Source organism: Erinaceus europaeus, chromosome 2 (assembly GCF_950295315.1).
Source record: "Erinaceus europaeus chromosome 2, mEriEur2.1, whole genome shotgun sequence".
NCBI classification, from domain to species: Eukaryota; Metazoa; Chordata; class Mammalia; order Eulipotyphla; family Erinaceidae; genus Erinaceus; species Erinaceus europaeus.
The window spans coordinates 158,886,414-158,898,835 of NC_080163.1; the positions used below are offsets into that span (position 1 = coordinate 158,886,414).

Sequence of the window (12,422 nt, forward strand, 5' to 3'; positions counted from 1 at the left end):
CATATATAGCCACCAAGGTTATTCTTAGGAGGTCAGTGCCTGTGTGCTCCACCATTCATGGCCATTTGCTTCCTCATTTTTCTTTTTCTTTCTTCTTCTTTTCTTTTTATTATCAAGGGTGAGAAACACAGAGAGAAATAGAGAAAGAGAGAGGGAAGAGAGGACACAGTTGGGGGTGGGGTGGGGAGGGAAAGAGAAAGAAAAGAGAGAGATTTGCAATACTGCTCCACTGCTTGTGAAGCTTCTCCCCTGCAAAAGGGAAAAGGAATAGGGATGGAGCTTGGACCCAGACCTATAAGCATAGTAATGTATGTGATTTACCTGATGAATCACCACCCTGTCCCCAGTAGTAATACTGCTATATACAATTTAAATGGATGCATAATTCAGAACTTCTTTGAAGGAAAACAAAAAAAAACTATCCTGAAATAAATAAATCCAGATAATGTGATTTTGAGAGTTTTCCCCCATTTGCCTAGATCCAAAAGTCAGAGAGTCCTCAGGAATAAAAGAAAGGAACTAAGGGGACACCCACCCACCCCCCACACACACAATGCCATCTCCCAGCCCCTATCACAGCCAAGTGAAGTCTGACTGTCTACTTTTGTTATCAGTGTGCAACAGCAATAATTTTAACTTAGCTATGCTGGGGCCATCCTTGCTGCTTTTTACCACAAGGTTCTGGATCTGTAACAGCCACATATAAGAAATTTTCTGTAGCAAGTTTTTTTTTTTACCTGTTTCAGATGCAAACAAATTTTTAAGACTTTTAAGCAACACAGAGAAAAAGAGGCTATATCATAGGCTAAAATTAGATTACCTCAGGCAACTGTACTTAATGGCCAAAATGGTTTTAGTCATATCTTTCTAGATTTTTTTATTTGTATTTATTTATTTATTGCCTCCAGGGTTATTGCTGGGGCTCAGTGCCTGCACCATTAATCTACTGCCCCTGGGTGCCATTTTTCCCCCTTTTGTTGCTCCTGTTGTTGTTGTCTTGTTGTGGTTATTATTGTTATTGTTGATATCGTCCATTGTTGGATAGGACAGAGAGAAATAGAGAGAGGAGGGGAAGACAGAGAGGGGAAGAGAAAGACAGACACCTGCAGACCTGTTTCACCACTTGTGAAGCGACTTCCCTCCAGGTGGGGAGCCAGGAGCTCAAACCAGGATCCTTATGCTGGTCCTTGCACTTTGCGCCACGCAAGTTTAACCCGCCGTGCCACCACCCCACCCCCATCCTTCTAGATTTATACACAAGGCCCTTTGCTATTTGTATATGTTCATTTACAACAGTAATATCCTTTGTGCAATTGTATGAACATGACCGTATTGTGCTATTGTAGGCTAAGCAAGGACAAGGACTTTAATTTTGTGTTTTGTGTTCCCTGGAGTAGGGCTGGGCTAGGGAACTATCCACACAAACTCAGTCAACTCTTTCATTTAGGTCCAGGTCTAAGGTAAACTGTTCAAAGTCAGACACCAAATATCTGTTGCCTTGTAGCAGAGTTCTTGATCAGGAGTGTAAAAATGACTAACAAAGGCGCTATTACACCCACACCTGTGACCTTAGCAGACATTGCTAGTGGATTATAGCACTTGTTCTCACTGACCCCAGGCACAACCTCAGAAGATTTCTCAACACACAGGACACAATTCAATCAGAAGTGGCTCAATGGGTGAGTGAGACCTGTACGTGGGAGTTCACAGATCCAAATAAAGATCAAATCAAGCCCTCCTGAGCTGTCAGGTTTTCTAGCCGTGGCCTCTTCACCACATCACACTGAACAACTCCTTCAATGAAATGAGTTTGTTTTTCTCTACCCATGTAAGAAAGACCTGCATTAAAAAAAAAAAAAAAAAAACTGATGGACTGGGAAATAGCATAATGGTTATACAAAGACTTTCATGGCCTGGGCACCAAAAATCACCAGCACCACCATAAGCCAGAGCTGAGCAGTACTCTGGTAAAAATAAACACACAAATGAATCTGAGGCCCTGAGGCTGAGTGGTAGTGCACCTGGTTGAGTGCACATTACAATGTCAAGGGACCCAGGTTCAAGGCCCCCAGCTCTCACCTGCAGAGGGAAAACTTTGCAAGTGGTGAAGCAGGACTGCAGGTGCCTCTCTCTCTCTCTCTCTCTCTCTCATCTATCTATCTCCCTCTTCCCTCTTGATTTCTAGCTGTCTCTATCCAGTAAATAAATAAACATAATAAAGAATAATAAATAAATAAGCCCATATCAAGGAATGATTGAGACCTATAACCTTTTAGAATATTTCCAGTGATCAGGCCACAGTGACCTCATTTCTTATCCCATCAGCACAACACCTACTTCTCTAGGCCTGGACAGTGTGAACTCTTTTAGATTGACAGCTGAATCAGATACGTTTTTTTTCTTCTTCTAGTAGTCTTGGATATTTTGAAGGAGATATATTTTCATAAGTATAGGTAGAATAAGTAGGAATTAAAAACTTCAACACTTGCCCCGAAAGAGTACACAAACTCTGATTCCGTTTGCATGTTGCATCGGGAAGATAGTGCCTTATTCAGAAGTTCTGTGAGTACACATCCCTGCATAGATTCTTCAGTGGCTCCCTACTGCCTACAAAATAGCAAGTGCAGGCACTTTTCTGTGAAGAAGACAATATGCTTTGTCAATCTCAATCTCCTCCAGCCTTGTGTCCCCCAATACCCTCCTCTGCCCACTTATTCAGCCTCTGTAAATTATTAGCCTGCGTTGCCGTCTCTGACTCCAGTGCCCTTGCATAGACTAAATTCCCAGTCTGACATATGCTGCTTTCTCTGCCTGATTAATTTCTGCTTCTCCCTCAAGCCCCAGTTCAATTTTTCAGTTTCATCTGTGTCTGGTTCACACAAGGCTGAGCCCATTTTGTTCTTCCCTAGGTGTGCATGCTGAGTTGTGGAACAGAGTGGTTAGGAGCCCAGGCCCTGGAACAAGACTTCCAAACTTGCAAGCCTGACTGTCTACTTGCCTGTTGTGAGTCTTCAGGCAGTTCATTATTCATTGCAGGGTTCCATGCCTTGGTTTGTTCCATCCACAGAATGGGGATGATTAGCAACTAAATGCAGAATAAGAGTGTAAACTCATACAAGGTACTTAGAATAGTAAGTATTCTCTACCAAGGATTTCAATTTCTACATCTGGACCCTACCACCCCAACCCTCGTGCCCCATATGTGAATGGTCAAGTTGCATCTCTCAATTCATTTTTTAAATATGTTTATTTTAATGAGAGAGATAAAGAGAGAGGCAGAGAAAGAGAAAGAAGGAGAACGAGAGAGAAACACACACACACACAGAGGAAGGGCTTCAGAGGACTTCTCAGTTCTGGTTTATTATGGTTCGGTGGATTAAACTTGGGAGCTCAGAGCCTTTGGCATGAAAGTCTTTTGCCTAACGATGCTGGTATCTCTCCTGCCCACGCCTCTCAATGCTTAATCTGGAACCTTATGGACTTGGACTGTGGGCCCCTGAGCAAGGTTTGCTGCTGGTTAAGTGAAGAATAAGAGAATGGTATTAATGAACAGACGAAGGAAAACAAGAATGGTTGATATGTAGAGAGCCCACTAACACACATGACTATAAAAAAAAAAAGAGGCAGCTTCTTACCTATCTGAATTAATTCAACCAGGAGAAAGCACAGTCATTTATTTATTTATTTGTTTATTTATTTTTTATGGTGGTGAAAAAATAAAACCCTCTTTGAGCTTCTTTGTTTTGTACCTCCTACAGTGAGTTTAGGAGGTTTCCTGAAACCTGATGCTCACTGATGCTAAATGATGGTCTTATCAACTTCTACTTTGATGGAAAGCCAAGCCATGTCCTGCCATTCTGTCACAGAAGGGTTCAAGGAAGCCTGGAGAAAGGCAGGGACCAGGATGATTTATGGGCAGTGGACCTGTTTGTGGGAAAGCCCAGAGATTACCTAGGACTATAACCCAGCCACAAAACAAATGCCCAGCTGGGAAGCCCAGGGTAATTCTTTACCTTATTTGTCCTCAGTTCCTCTCTCTACAGAATGGGAAGAACACAAACATGGCCTCATAAGGTCCCTGTGTGTGGACATGAGATAAACCTAATGGAAATGAGTCAATCCCTAAACAGGATGCCTGGCTCCACAAGTGAGCCCTTCATTTGCTTCTGCAAGGCTTTTTCCAAGAGGACTCAGAGATGGGGTAGGTAGGTCTAGGCAAAAGGAACTTTCCAGATAAGGAGCTATATGCTGGGAATTAGCAGAGTGGATCTGGCATTCAATGTGTGTGTGGTGGTGGTGGTGGGGGGGGGGGATTAAGAACACAATCACTTATCTCTCTGCGTTTGGTTTGGCTATTAAAACTGCACAACTAGGGGCTAGGCGGTAGTGCAGCAGGTTACACATGGCGCAAAGCACAAGGACCGGAGTAAGGATCCTAGTCCAAGCCCCTGGCTCCCCACCTGCAGGGGGGCTGTGGGGGTCAGTAAAGCAGATCTTCAGGTGTCTATCTGTCTCTCCCCCTCTCTATCTTCCCCTCCTCTCTCAATTTCTCTCTGTCCGATTCAACAACAGCAATAATAATAACAACAACAAAAGCGACAAAATGGGAAAAATGGCCTTCTAAAGCAATGGATTCATAGTGCAGGCACCAAGCCTCAGCAATAACTCTGGAGGCAAAAAAAAAAAAATGCACAACCTCCGCTAACCTTCATCTTAAAATTGCACTGAAATGTTATTCCCAGGATTTGACATTTCCTTATTCTTCCGACTACTGTTTTCTCCATTTCTGCTTTGAAAATATGAATTAATGATGAATACTAATGAGTCCTGTGACAAGGTTAGACTCCACAGAGATGAGAGCTTCAAGACTCATGATACTTTTTCCAACCAGGGAAAGTGCTCAGAAATCCTTTTCATGATTTCTCAATTCTCATGGCCCAAATTCATTTTGCTTTTATTCCTTTCCTTGCATCTGATCCCCTACTCTTAAGAATTTTAAAGGCATCTTCATGAAAACCTCATAAATGGAACTTTGACCCTGTTCATAAAATTTCATGTGTCTACCTGGAGGAAACATGAAACCACCTTTTTTTTTTCTTTAAGAGCACTGTTGCATTTATGAAAATCTTTCTGGATTTTTTTATTGTTATGTGATTCCTGACCCCCTTTATTGTCTCTGATACTGTTTCTTGGATATTGGGGATTTGTGACGTAACCAACCAACCAGAGGGACCTAAGTCACAGCTATTGAACATGCAGTGACTTCCAAACTGATGCCAATTTTCCTCTCCAATAAAAAAAAAATGCAATGTTTTCCTGCCATTGACATCAAAGACAATTTTTTGGTGTTTTCTACACCATTATCTCAACACAAGCGTAAATATTTCAACATTAAAAGTTAAGTAGAGAGGTTGGTAGGCCTCTGAACTTTGAAGAATAAGGTCCCTGGCAATCTATATGCTAGAGTGATAGAGAGAAACTCTGTCTTTCTTTCTCCTGTCCTATATTGTGTAAGTAAATAGAATATGTTTTTTTAAAGTTAAAGAGAGGAAGTTGGGAGGTAGTATTGTGAGTTAAGCACACATGCTACCATGTACAAGCATCTGGGTCTGAGCTTCTACTTCCCACCTACAGGGGGGACATGGTGAAGCAAATCTAGAGGTGTCTCTCTTTCTCTTTCCCTATCTATCTCCTCCTCCCCTTCTCAATTTCTCCCTGTCCTATCAAAATAAATAAATAAATAAATAAATTTCAGAAAGAAAGAGGATAGCTGGGAGAGGTAGATTCATAGTGCAGAGACAGAGCCCAAACAATAAACCTAGTGGCAAAAAAAAGAAGGAGGAAGAGGAGGAGGAGGAGGAGGAGGAGGAGGAGGAGGAGGAGGAGGAGGAGGAGGAGGAGAAGAAGAAGAAGAAGAAGAAGAAGAAGAAGAAGAAGAAGAAAGAGAAGAAAAGAAATAAGGAAAAGAAATATAAAGAAAAAAGTAAAGTATGTCAGGGGTAAAGAGAGCATAATGGTTATGCAAACAGATTCTCATGCCACAGTCCCATGTTCAATTCCCCACACAACCATAAGCCAGAGCTGAGTATGCTCTGATAAAAATAAAATATAAAATAAATAATAAACAAACATAGAAAGAAAAAAGTAAAATAGACATCAAGGAAACCTATAATATGTAAGACTGGGAGAATTAAAGTCATACAGTGCATTTGAAAATTGAAAATTAAAAATAGAAAGTCCCCAACTCTCTGGCAACATTACTAGTTACTTTAAAGATGTTCTGTAGAGACATCACTCACCAGGATAGTGCGTTGCTTTGCCACATGTGCTACCCAGGTCAAATATCAGCTCCCACCACACTGGAGGAAGCCTCTATGATATTCTTTCTTTCTCTCTTTCTTTCTTTTTCTTTCTTTCTTTCTTTCTTTCTTTCTTCCTTTCTTTCTTTCTTTCTTCCTTTTTCTTTTAACTTTGTGCATATTGATCTCTTTTTATCTAAAAAAAAAAGTTAGCCTAGAGTATGGAAACCCTGAGATATGTGAACAAATAAAATAAATGAATGAGTGAATAAATAAATAAATAAATAAATAAATACTGCCCATTTAGTGGGTAAATTTTATTTGGGCACACCTTTGAGAACAGATGACATTTTATTTACAGGGCTCGCTGTCTCCCTAAGGTCTTTTTCTTGGCAAATGCATCTGGTAAGAAACATTAAGAGGAGAAAGGCAGACCAGAACATGACATCCCATGATGGCCACCACAGATCTGACCTTCAACAGAAAACTACTGTTGAAAGGGGCCAAGTGGCAATGTACCTGGTTAAGCACAAACATCACAGTACACAAGGACCTAGGTTCAAGCCCATGGCCCTCATCTGAGAGGAGAAACTTCACAAGTAGTGAAGTAGTCCTGCAGGTGTCACTGTCTCTCTCCCTCTCTATCTCTCCCCTGCCCTCTCAATTTCTCTCTGTCTCTATCCAATAATAAATAAATTTACAAACAGAGAACTAAAGTTAAAGTGGGAATTTTTCCTAAGAGGAGCTGAAAATGTGCTTGAAAATCCCAACTCGCTACTGCCCTTGAGCCTACCAGTTCCAAGATTCAGTTTGCTTGTCTTTAAAATGGAGATACTGTTAGAAGCCCCTGCCTATAGTTGCAAAAAGGTTTAAATTAAATAACACTTTTAAAGGGATGAGCATAAGGTTGGGAAGATAGTATAATGGGTATACAAATTATTTTCATGCCTGAGGTTCTGAAGTCTCAAGTTCAGTCCCTAGCACCATCGTAAACTAAAGTTGAAATAATTAATTAATTAATTAATTAAATTTCTTAAAAATAAAAACTAAATCAGTTGTGGGGGGCAGGCAGTAGGTAGCACAGCAGGTTAAGCACACATGGTGCGAAGCTCAAGGATCAGCGTAAGGATCCCAGTTCGAGCCCCCGGCTCCCCACCTGCAGGAGGCTTGCTTCACAGGTGGTGAAGCAGGTCTGCAGGTGTCTATCTTTTCTCCCCCTCTCTATCTCCCCTCCTCTCTTGATTTCTCTCTGTCCTATCCAACAACAGCAGCAGCAATGACAGCAATAATAATAATGACAACAACAGGTTAACAACAAGGGCAACAATATGGCAGTTTAAATGACCTCCAGGAGCAGTGGATTCGTAGTGCAGGCACTGAGCCCCAGCAGTAACCCTAGAGGCAAAACAAACAAACAAACAAACAAACACATCAGTTAACATAATATCTCATTTCAATTTCAGCCACTTAGCCTCCACACATATGTTTTCTAATAATTTATCCACTCAATCTCTTATCCCCAGGTCTTGCCAGTTGTGAACAGTGGTTATGGTGAGGGTGGAGAGAGGAGTTAGATCGCAGGACTTCGGTAGTACAGAAACTAGTTCCTATGCTTGAAGATCTCCTGGGCAGGCGCTTACATAACCAGCACTCATAGTGTGGGTTTGATGTAAAGATTAAGAGTGAGTCTTCTGAATCAGACTTGATTCAAGTCGAGACCCTGTGACAGTAGTCTTACTGCATCTCACTTGCCTCCTCTGTTAGTTGGACAGGAATACAGTTCCTCTTCTCAGCACTGAATGAGTTAGTATGCACCAAGCATCCAGAAGAATATCTGATATGTGGATATATTACATGAGCTTTATCTTTAAAATAAATTATGTGGGGGAAGGGTTCCAGAATTGGTGCACCGGTTAGAATGCACACATTACTGTGCATGAGTACCTGGGTTCAAGTCCCCTGCCTGCATCTGCAGTGGGGAAGCTTCAGGTGTTGCTCTTTTTCTCTCCCCTACACTCACTCCTCTCTATCTCTACCAAATAATAATAATAATAAACAGAAAAATGGATTCATCGTACAGGCACTGAGTTCCAACAATAGTCAATAATTTGGGTGGCCAAAATACAGACATATTTACATAAATCATTAGGACCAGCAAGATAGGCCCCTTGGATAACATGCATGCTTTGTCATTCACAAGACCCAGGTTCACACTTAGTCTCTACTGTACTGGAGGAAGCTTTGGTGCTGTGGTACTTTTCTCTTCCTTCCTCTTACCTCTCAATGAATGGATGAATGAAGATGTTCACTGCGCTAACTGTACACCCTGCAGTCCTGTGCTAATGACCTCATGTACAAGTTTCAATCCAGACTAGAAAGGTGAGAAACATTTTCACCCTGGGTAAGCAACTTGGCCTTGGTTGTAAACTGGACTCCGTTGAATTCTTATATTTAAAATTGTTGAAAGCAGCCAAGGATGTATACATTGATTAGGGTTCAGCCTGTCCAGAGGAAGGGTTTAGCAAAAAGGACCTTACTAGGTTTAAATAGCTTGCCCAGGGGGTTAGAATAAACAGGCTTTGCATGACTGAGGATCAGGTTTTCTTGGTCTCCAGCCTTAGGCAGAGTTGAGCAGTGCTCTGATTTCTCTCTCATAAAATAGATAAAGGAAAGAATGGGGGCGGAGAGATGGCACACCTGGTAAAGCACATACATTGTCACACACAAGGACCTGGATTCAAGCCTCTTGTCCCCACCTGCAGAATGGAAGCTTCATAAGGTGTAAAACAGTGCTGCAGGTTACTCTCTCCCTCACCATCTCCCCTTCCCTTCCAATTTCTTTCTGTCTCTAAAAAAGTAAAGATTAAAAATTATTGGCTGTTGGAGTAGTGAATTATTTGTGCAAGCACTAAGCCCCAGCAAAAATCCTGGTGACAATAATAATAATAAAATAGAATTAATGAATTTACACATGCAATACATATATAAATATTTTAGAATGAAGAAATCTGGGTTGGAGAGACAGCATAATGATTATGCAAAAAAAGACTATCATGCCTGAGGTTATGGGGGACTAGGTTCAATCCCCAACACCACCATAAGCCAGAGCTGAGCAGTGGTATCTCTCTCTATATATATATATATGTGCGTGTGTGTGTGTGTGTGTGTGTGTGTGTGTGTGTGTGTGTATGTTTATTCTTTCATTGAAATAATAAAATATTTTTAAAAGAATGAAGAAATCTTAAAAAAAAAAATTAAAAGCTCTCCCAATTGACACAGCCAATGAACCAGGGCTGAATCACTGATTTGAACCCGGGCGTGCTCTCACCAGTTTACATTAGTGACTGATTCAGCATGACAAACTCCCAGGAGGTACATGCTGCATTATGAATGCCCACACCTGCCAATTCTATCTCAGAAAGCCAGAAATATCTCTCTTTTCTCCACTTTCTCTCTCATAGCAGTGGAGACAAGCAGTCACTTACTTAGTACGAGGCAACAGTCATGATCTTTGTAAAAGAAAAAAAAAAGTACTAACTCTCATCGGTCTAGAGACATAAATCATTTATCACAGGACAGGACATAGTCACCCAACACATGATCATACAGGACTGCCTTCAGTCATGGATGGTCTGACTTAGCCTGGAGCCAAGAGGAAAGCAAATGTGGTTAATTAAGACTGCAGGGAATGTTTAGACTGTGTGCAACCAATATCTCAGCCACCGTCTCCATGTTTTCCTGAAGATGGAATCCTGAACACAACTTGAGTATTATTGTACTTCCTAAAAGCCTTCCGGATACTGTCAGGGAGAGGTTTGAGGGGAAGGACTTAGCACTCTAAGAATTATCCTGTTGGCACGCTTAAAGAATATTGACTGATGAAAGAAGACAAGCAGTGATTCCCAAATTATGTTTCTATTTACATTTCAATTATAACATTGAAATCTAAAGCTCTGCTTTTACAGTAAAAAAAAAAAAAAAAAAAAAAAAAAAGCCCTGAGTTCCTTCAAGACATCTCTTGAGTTTTGGTTTAGCAACTTGGTTTATCTCTCATAGATAATACCATCAAGGAATGATGAATCTGAGTTGAAGCAGCATAAGATTTAGTCATATACAATCTAGAGTAGCATAGGTCACACTTGATTCTTTGGTGGAAAGTGCTAAACAAATATATTTGTGATATAACAAGCAGTTTTCTTTACTAATGACTTGGAACCAGGAGAGAGCCCATAAGGTCAACATTTCCAGTGACTGTTTTAAACTATGAATCAAAGACAATTCAACCTCCTGATAATGGTTTAATCATGTTCTGAAATCAACCAGTTTGCCCAAGAAGCCTATACCCAGCTAGAGTTCATTACTAGGATCCTGTACAAATATAACTCTTAAAAATAGTGACGCTTCACAAGTAGGATTGAAGCTATAAGTGTTTCATGGACTCCACCAAGAAACAAGAGTTCTTTTACCAGCAAATGGGGAGATGAAACAATCATTCTTCTTCCTTGGAGATTCACAAAGCACATTATTGAATAAACAGATCTGCAATGAAAAGGACAAATTCAACTATCCTTTATGCAATGATTTTCAAACAAATGCAGTCATAGGACTTCAAAACAAGTATGTACATATACATTTATCAATATGTTCATATTCCTGTCTATCTTAATTATGTTTTTATTTAGGGAGATAGATATCTACCCTGAAGGAATGATTCCTAATGAATTATCTGGAATTAAATGCTATACTTGGTTAGCTTGTGCTGGTTATGATGAAGCTGTCTGCGTCCTAGATGAGTAATACTATGCTTTCCAGATAATTCCTTACATAATTTGATGTCTGTGGGGGTCTCTAACTTTATAGAGCATGTGTTAGAGCAGGAAGAAGAAACCCAAGAGTACAGGAAATCAGTTCAAGTATGGGCACATGAAAATGGAGAACAATGACCGTCTGATTTGTAGCTACCATCAGTACCACCATTCCATTTTATATCCCCATGCCCCAGACTCTGTCACTGATTGATTGATTTAGACACAGATGATGGAGCATGGGGATGGAAGCAGGAAGCACAGGGGACCAGTCTCCTCATAGAGTAGTTGTAACTGAGTCTTGATAAGAAGGTCCAAATGGAACCCTGGAAGAACATCATTCCAGAACACATGTTCCCCACCACTGACTGGCCCTCTCTGAATGGAAAGAAGACTTGTTGGTTTTTTATAAGGTATTTATTTTAAAATCACCCTATAAACTTTTTTTTCCCCACTAGGGTAATCACTGATGCTCAGTGTCTTCACCCTTCCTGGAGGCCATTTTGGTTTTGGTTTGGTTTGGGCTGAAGGGAAGAGACAGAGACAGGGGAGACAGAGATAGAGAGATACCTGTATCATCACTAATTAAACTTCCACCCTGCTGGTGAGGTCCTGGACTTGAACCTGGGTCCTTGCACAAAGTGACATATGCACTCTACTGGGTGAGCCCCTGGACTTAAATAAAAAAATTTAAATTATCTTGTAGTTGCCCGTGAGTAGCCATCTCCTCTCATCTTATAAATAAAAACTTTGCTGTGAGGGTCACAGCCATTGTTGCTATCCTGACGGTTGCTGTTTGGACAGAGAGCAGGCATTACAAGGTGACTATAAAACAAAACAGAAATAAAATAAATTAATACGGAGTCAGGCAGTAGTGCAGCGGGTAAAGCGCAGATAGTGCAAAGCACAAGGACTGGCATAGGGATCCCGGTTTTTGAGCCCTCAGTTCACCTCATAAGCGGTGAAGCAGATCTGCAGCTGTCGATCTTTCCCCTCTCTGTCTTCCCCTTCTCCCTCCCTTTCTCTCTGTCCTATCCAACAACAACAACAACAACAAGAACAACAAATAACTACAACAATAAATAAAAAAACAAGGACAACAAAAGGGGAATAAATAAATATTTTAAAATATTTTTTAATTAATTACTTAATTAATTAATTAAAAGAAAGCCTCAGGATGTGAGGCTGTGGGAGGACATGTGTTTTTTTTAATATTTATTTTATTTTGATAAGACAGAGAGACATTAAGAAGGGAAGATGGAGATGGAGAGAGAAAGAGAGACAGACAGATAGCACTGCTTCACTACTCATAAAGTTT

At 40.7% G+C, this 12,422-nt stretch overlaps 1 long non-coding RNA gene across 1 annotated transcript; it reads right to left on the bottom strand.

Moving 5' to 3' along the window:
- Positions 1–8,990: 8,990 nt before the first annotated feature.
- On the bottom strand, positions 8,991–12,138 carry LOC132536993 (uncharacterized). The gene is made up of 3 exons (XR_009548505.1): positions 11,675–12,138; positions 10,766–10,838; positions 8,991–9,147 (listed from the first exon to the last, which is right to left on the bottom strand). It is a non-coding gene; the product is annotated as an uncharacterized LOC132536993 (long non-coding RNA).
- Positions 12,139–12,422: the final 284 nt, after the last annotated feature.